Source organism: Mustela erminea, chromosome 1, assembly GCF_009829155.1.
Source record: "Mustela erminea isolate mMusErm1 chromosome 1, mMusErm1.Pri, whole genome shotgun sequence".
NCBI classification, from domain to species: Eukaryota; Metazoa; Chordata; class Mammalia; order Carnivora; family Mustelidae; genus Mustela; species Mustela erminea.
The window spans coordinates 74,552,359-74,560,825 of record NC_045614.1 but is presented as its reverse complement, the minus strand read 5'-3'; positions in this window follow the sequence as shown (position 1 = coordinate 74,560,825).

Below are 8,467 nucleotides of genomic sequence, written 5' to 3'. Positions count from 1 at the left end.
TTTTAGGTTCATTGCTTAAAAAATAATAAAGTCAGGAAAATTTTAAACCTAACACTGAACTTTGGCAATTTTGTTGGCACTGAGTCAATGAATTCATGCTTTAGGATCAAAGAGGGTCTACCCCCCTCCAGTTAGGAAAAGTTAGATGGCAATACTTATCTCCCAGTGAACGGGTAGAGTATTTCCCACAAACTACCCTTAGTTGGGGATATGGGGAGGTAGGTGAGCAGGAGGGGACATATCCAGCTGTAAGAGTTCGAAATGAGAGAGCTGAGCAAAAGATTTATCTATGGAACTCATTAGCAGACAGGTTGGGTTACACTGGAAGATTCCATCACTGGCCTCATTTCTTCTCCACTCTTCTTATGGTGCCTTCGCAATGCAATTTTACTTCTCTACTGTTTGGACTTTAGGCTCAACCGTGAAACTTGCTTTGGCTAATGGGATGTCAGCAGATTCGATGTAAGTGGTGAACCATTGCATGCAGATTCACAACAGTCCTGTGTGTTCTGTTCCCCCATTCACCATCTCTGCCTCTTTCCAGCCTCTCTTGGTGACTCCCACATCTTAAATTTCAGAAATAACCAGTTTTTTTCAGAATCTTCGTGAGAAAACTCCGTTCTGCACTTGAGCTCAGGAGTTCATAACAGGACTGGATGGTGTCATGCAGCAACTTCCGTAGGTCTAGAACAACTTTGGCGGGGGGGGGGGGGGGGGGGCACATTTTGTCATATCTTCTCACATATCCTTAAAAAAAACACAGGTTTTAATGTTGAAGTGAAATCTTTAAAGAGCAGAGTGTCCCACAACAGATCCTGCGGAATCTGAGGAAGGCAATTTTTTTTTCTGTAAAGGGTCAGATAGTAAATATCTTAGATCTTTTAGGCCCTGTAGTCTCTGTCATAACTGTTCAGCTCTGCCTTTGTCGAGAAAAAGTAACTATAAAGGACGCATGAATAAATGTCCCAGGTTATATTTTGAAAAAAAAATTTTTAAAGGCAGTAAACAACATTTGGCAGGTAAACTACAGTTTGCCAACACCTGATTTAAAGCACACCCCAGTACTTTAAAAATCCTTGACAATTCAAGTGAAACATTTACATTTTAAATGTATACAAGGAAAGTTCTGCAATAAAAAAATATATTTTCTAGCAACTATTTGGTCATTTCAAACTTCTACTCCTCTGACTATAAGATAATTTATGCATTTTTACACTCTTCTACTTTTGATGAATTAAAATCTTCATTATTGGGGCACCTGGGTGGCACAGGTTAAGGGTCTACCTTCAGCTCAGATCATGATCCCAGGGTCCTGGGATTGAACTCCACTTCAGGCTCTCTGCTCAGTGGGGAGCCTGCTTCTCCCTCTCCCTCTGCCTGCTGCTTCTTCAGCTTGCTCTCTCTCTCTTTCTCTCTGTGAAATAAATAAAATCTTTAAACAAATACATAAATAAAATCATCATTATTGAGTGCAGGTTACTATAAAAGAAAACTTGAGATCTTTGAGATTCACAAAGCAATTCATTAGTCCTAATGATTGTGGCCTCATAAAAATAAAAAACATTTTGAAAGTCATCCAATTTCAGATTTATATATTTTGCCAGTATTTGTTTCGCTTTTGTTTGTTTGCTTGACAGCAAGGCATACTTAAATACTGGATCTGTTCTTGGGGATTTCACAGACTTCATTCCATGATGAAGATGGTAACTAGTTGCCATGGAAATGATTACCAAAGCTCCACTGAGTGTGATTTCTGGTGGGAAATGAGCATCAAGAACAAATGAATTTTTTATAGCACTTTTAAATTTCAGAACTAACCTTTAAGCTGACCCTATCTTATTATCACTGGGATTATCTAGTTATAATTACTTCTGCTGGTAATGAAAAGTTGTTGGATATTCATACTAGAGCTGAGCTGTATGGAACACAGAATTAGACATAGCCATAGGCCATATCCTAAATTCAAACCACAGTTCTCTCTGGGGAGAAAGAGCTAGAAGAATGGCTTCTCAAGGTTTCTGAATGTGTTAGATATTTTTGTAAATGGGAGATAGGAAATAAAAATTTGAAAGTTTTCACCTCCTGACATCTGTACCGGTAATTTTCTGGGTAGACTGGTGGAAAGGAAATTGGGTTGGTAATTAAAATTAGTTTCAAGTCTCTGTTACAACATCCCTTTAGACTAAGGTTGCCACATTAAGCAAATGAAAATACAGGATGCCCAGTTAAATTTTAATTTAAGATAAACATTGAATGCTTTTTTAGTATACATACATCCCCCCCCAATATTATACTAAAAATTATTCACTGTTTATCTGAAACCAAAACTTAACTGGGCATCCTGTATTTTATCTGGCAACGCTTTCTTAGGGAAATCACATACATAATCTTTCTGAGCCTAGTATTTTCCTTTTAGGTTAATTTTTATCTAAATACATTCTAGCTTTAATAGGATTTTTCAAGGTTAAGAAAGGCCAGCCATTATAACAAGGGCTCCCCACTTGTTAGTGGCTTAACACAGCACATGGTACCTTTTGCTCATATCACATCCAGTGAGTCTCAGCAAGCTGCCTTCCACGTGGTGAATCAGGGTGGTAGATTCCTCTGTTCCTCGCTTTGTCGTTTTTAGAATGTGAATCACAATAAAACTAAACAGTAAAACACACCCCTCCATGGGTAAGATCCAGTCATGGTTGCCACTAAGACTCAAGGTGCTAGTGAATGTTCAAACCAATCATAGTGCCAGCAATAAGAAATAAGTTCCATGGGTCTCTAGCCGCATGCCCTCATTTTACTCATCCATTCACTTATTCATATACCTGGTGTTATTTTAGGCACTAGAGAGAGAATAGTGAGTGAAATAGATAAAGTTCCTGCCTTTGCAAAGTTCTATTCTAGTGGAGGGAGATAGAAAACAAACCAACAAATAAAATTAAACATAGACTGCATCAGGGGTGCTTGGATACTTGGTCAGTTGAGTATCCAACTCATGGTTGACTTGGATCATGATCTCATAGGTCGTGGGATGAAGCCCCCCATCAGGTTTTGCACTCAGTGGGGAGTCTCCTTGAAGATTCTTTCTCTCTGCCCCTCCTTCTCTCTCTCTCTAAAATAACAAAATAAATCTTTAAAAAATTATAGACTACATCAGGTACTATGCAGAAGAATTAAGCAATGTACAGAGATAGAGTGTTCATGTGAGTGACTTGTTAAGACCCTCTGATAAGGTGATATTTGAGCAGAAACCTAGAAGAAGTGAGAACATCCAGGCAAAGAGGATTCCAGACAGAAGAGGCAGAAAGTGAAAGCCTTATGGCAAGCATTCACTCATGTGAAGAACAGTGAGAAGGCTGGGGCGGGGGGTACAGAGTAGAGTGAGCAAGACTGGAAGTGGTAGAAGTACTGGTCAGAGATAGGCCATTATTAAGAACTACAACTTTTTCCATGAGATATAAAACCATTGAAGTGTTTTGAGCAAAGGATTGATAAAAAGTCAAGTGTTTAAAACTTGTGCTGCTTTGTTGAGTATATACCATAGATGGCAAGGCAAGGGCTCAATCACAAAGCTGTTGTAATATTCCAAGTGAGAGGTGATAGATAGACTGGTGTAGACACAATGAAGTTAGTAAGAATTGGACATATTTTGATTATATTTCAAAGGTAAAGGAGGGATTTCCTCAAGGTCCCATGTAATAAAAAAGCAAAGACTACTCTGAAGTTTTAAGCAGACCAGCTAGAAAAATAGGCTGACCTTTATTGATATAAAAAATCCATGGGAGGAGCAGGGATAGGGCTTGTGGAGATCAGGAGGGTTGGATTTTAAATTAGTTAAATGTTAAATGTCTATTAGTCATTTGGGTGGAGAAATATATCTGGCATTGAGTGGAGAAGCTGAAGCTGGTGGTATACTTGAGGTCATCACCATAGAGATTGCATTCAGGCAATTAGACTGGATGCTACTACCAAGAGAATGAAATAGACAGAAAAGAAAAAAGAAAAAAAAAAGTCTAAAGACTAATCCCTGGAACAGTCCAACATTAAGGGGTCAAGGAGATAAGGAATAATCAGCAAAAAGAAAACACAAAAAGGTCAGAGAGGAAGGAGATGATTCAAGGAAAAATTCAGTTGGAAGCCAATGAAATCAGACTTTCAATGCTGTTGGTTTGTTGAGGAAGTTGAGAATTCCCAAAGGGTCAGGGATTAAGCAATGTGGACGTCACTGGTGACCTTTCAAGGGCTAATTTGATGGAGAGATGTGGATGAAGTCTTTTCTGAAGTTAGCTCAATAGAAAATGGGAGGAAGGTAGAAGCCCAAGTACAGGTGACTGCTTGAGGAGTTTTACAGTAAAGTAGAGAAGATTCATCCTTTGAAGTAACCCCAAGTTAGTCACTAATTTGTTTCCACTGATTCCTCAAAGATTTACTGCATGTTAACTATATAAAAGACATGATACTAGGTCCAGTGGATACAAAGGTAAATGTAATATGATATGGGGCTGTCTGAATGGCTCCGTCAGTCAAGCACCTGACTTCACCTCCATCTTAGGTCCTCGAATGGAGCCCCAAGTTGGGCTCTGCAGTCAGTGGAGGGTCTACTTGTCCCTCTCCCTCTGCCTTTGTCCCCACTCATGTTCTCTCTCTCTCTCTCTCACAAATAAATGAATAAAATCTTTACACTCTTATATATACTCCAGTTTGCTGAGCACATGGTTTTGAGGTCAGATCAGTGCAAATAAGAGATTACAGAGCAGTGTTAATAGAGGTCCAATTAGAGTGCTGGGAAAGCATGCTGAAAGGTGGCCATGATAAGTCTTGGTGGGTCAGGAAACATTTCATAGAGACTATGGAGGGATAGATCTTTAAAAGATGATTGGGATTTATCATATGATTAATGACCTCAGAGCATTCCTGGTGGAGGATACAGCATCTGTAGAAACCTGGAGAACATGGTTCCCATCCCTAAGTATGGAGGATGTATAAATCTGTCCCCATGCTCTACTAAAGGCTGGCTCTAGACATACTCCTTAATGTTTGGAATCCCTCCTTCTCCCCACCATGAGCACTCCCCCCACACCTCCCCTATATCTTTGTCAGTGCCACTTGAAGTGTGGTCCTCAGAAAATAGCATCAGTATCACAAAGGAGCATTCAGCATTCAGCATCCCTGACTGACTGAATCAGAAGTTCTGAGTGTAGTGCCTAGGAACTTGTGTTTTTACAATTTCTAGGTGATTCTTACGGAGTCTTCCTTGGTGTCTTCCTTAACACAGTGATTACTGAGGCTTTCTCCTCTCTTCCTTGCCCCTCCTGGTACCCACCACTGCAAACTCTTGAAATTAGGGAGATGTGTTCTCTAACTTGGTTTCCTCCTACCTTCCATTCAGAAATGAACCTCTTCTGAGTCCCAACAGGATATTAGCAGATACTTGCAGAAAAACAACTAAGTCAATAACCAAGAATGATCTAGTGTACTGTTCTTCAAGGAGTACTTGCTTTTTAACCATGCTTTGAAAAAAAAATTTTTTTTTTTTTACTAAAAAAAGTAGAGGTGAGAGGTATTTTCCTATATATACAGTAAGCTTGAGAACAATCCAAAATTTAGTATCCCACATCACTGACTGTTGAATAAACCTTGACTCACTGACCAGTTTAATCACTCACCTAGTATGCCTTTACTAAGTACTGGGTTCTACTGGCTGCCGGCAAGAAAAGCACAGTCATTCTTTCAAGTTCTAAGGAATTCTTGTCCATTCCTGTCATCTTTCCTGGGCCCATGTATTTGATTTTCTTTTAAGATAATCTAGGTTTAAAATAAGTTTTCTTATTTCAAATACTTCTATAAAATGTCAATTCAGAAGCTGAGCAAGATGAACTTCCATTCATTAAATGGGCTGATATTTCTTGGTCATTTAGAGATGCTTTAAAGGGAGATCAGGTCTGCATACTCTGAAAATGTCTCCATCAAATTTGAGGATCATACGGAGCAGGACTAACTTGAGAAGTCCTAGGAGGAAGGTAAACTATTTTCAGAAGCCTACCTCTCCCTATGGTTATCCTTCTGTCCACTTTCTATCTCAAAGCATGCCATGCATCTCACAGGTATCCAGAGTCCTTATGTTTCATTCCAAATTACTCTCTGGAAAGTAACAAGCAATCACAATAGCCACCATTACCACATTTAGTATAATCCAAGTACTGAGTTAAGTGCTTCAGAAATGTTATTTCATTCAATCATTGCAATGGTCCATGAGATAATGATTATCAGACTTACTTTAAAGTCTTAGAAAAGTTGAAAGAAACTTGCCCATGCTTATCCAGATTGCATACTCAGGTCTATTGAACTCAAAAGCCATGGTTCATTTCATTTCACAAATGCTGCCTCTCTGACATGTCATTGTGCTGCTTTTCCAGGGGCATCTGTGTTTAATGTAATTTATGACGACAGAAGGGCTTGCACTGCCTTGAAGGGACTTGGACATAACAGGTTGAGGTCACCTGATGCAGGGGCCATGGGAGAGTTCTGAGATGACACGATGGGTACATGAGTACTTGCCCTCATATGAAGGCAAGTACTATGAAGGTAAGACTCACAGATAAGTGTTTGGAGAAGACATTCCTGCAAAACGAAACCTGCCTGTTTTTTTTTTTTTTTTTTTTTTTTTTAATAAATCAAGGCATATCTCAGAGACTATTAGTAACTATTAGAAACCTCCCTTTTAGAAAGAAGGAATTATTTGCATATATGCAAGTGTTGCAAGAATCCCAAATTCAACTGTTTATTTTAAAAATTTCCCCCAAAGTCTGCTGTTTAAAAAAAAAAAAAAAAGGTGTCTCCCTTAAAAAGTCCCTGAACACTCCAGCAGTGTACACTTGTTGGGTATGAGTGAGTCTAAGCAGGTATGAGACACCCGGACTTTAGCACACATGTTGGTTATACGTGGCATATCAGATCATGGGAAACAAAGGTTAGACATCCAGGGGTTCAAATCCCAATTCTATACTTTACCAAGTGCTTCTCTAAAGCTTGGTTTCCTCATCTACACGTGAAGGTAACACATCTTAGGGTTGCCCTGAGAATTCATACCTATAATTCATACATGGGTTCTATGTTGGGAAATTTGATTATACTGGGCAGTAATGGTACCTGGTGAGATTATGAGCATCAATATTGACTGAATCCAGACACCTGTAAGATGCTGAAAATCACTTCTGCATTATCCTGGACCCAGAAATTGTATACTGTTAAGTTATAGGTAATACTGTGATGTCAGTAGGTTAGCACAATTAGGATAAGAATGATTAGCACTTTTGAACATTTACTAAAATACCCAGTTCTGTGGTAAACCCTGGACACGTGCAAAATCTTATTTAAGCTTCACCATGACTATGTGACCTAGTGTTACCCCTATTTCACAGATGAAGTTAATTGCCCAAGATCATACAACTAGAAAGAGGTGGAGATAAGGTTTGAAAAATTCTATGGATACCCACTTCCCTGATAAGGTCTAAGAGAAAATATGTGTAGAGCCCTTGCTAGATGTAATCTCTTTATTAATTTAAGGGATATTATTATTCTCCCTTTCAGTCTTAATGTAGTTCTATAAAATAAACACTGAATATGAGCTCTCATCACTAAGATATTTTCTAGTGAGTAAAAAATCGTTACCTAGGCACTCAGAATAAAGTATGGCATCATTTTCATTAGTTATATGGGTTGTTGAAAGCTATTACTATGAAATCATTCCCACTCCATTTAAATAGGACAGATTATAAATGGAAGTGATCTTACTGTCTCCATTCAGATGATATCCCAGTGTTTAGTCAGGGGTAGGAGGTGAGTGGGGAGGAAGAAGGGGTATTAATGGGACCACTGTCTAAATCTATCCTTTAACTTAGCATTTCACTGACAGCTGAAAATGCACTTGGAAAGCTATCTGGGACGTAAATAGGTCAGGAGCGGACAGACAGCTTTTCACAAATCTGCTATTTACCTAAGAGAGGCATCTTGTGGGTTAGCCCGGAGGAATTCACTTTCCTGCTTGGTTTGCCACAGAAGGGAAACAGAGCCCTTGCGTTTGCTCAGCTGTGAGATTCCCATGAAGCAAACAGAGGTCCACCTGGGCATACTGTGTGTTTGCACAGCCCGTGGTGGCAGCTTTTCAAGACCCACCGAACTCTGGAAAGCCCGTCAGAGTCCTGGGTCCATAATAAAGTAAACAGCGCGCTGAGCCCTGACTGCCCGGCTGTTCTCATAGCACAGCCTATGAATGTCACCAGTTGAATTAAATCTCAACAAGACCGAACACGACGCATGAGAGTTAAAGTGTTCTTGTACTTGCCGACACATTAGCTGCTTCCTCCTGCAAGACACAGTCTCTCCACCAAGCTGCTGGAAATCTGATTATAAGGGCAGATGGAGAAAGATCCACTCTGCGCTCTTCTGAGGACCTTTTCTCAACCTAGTAACC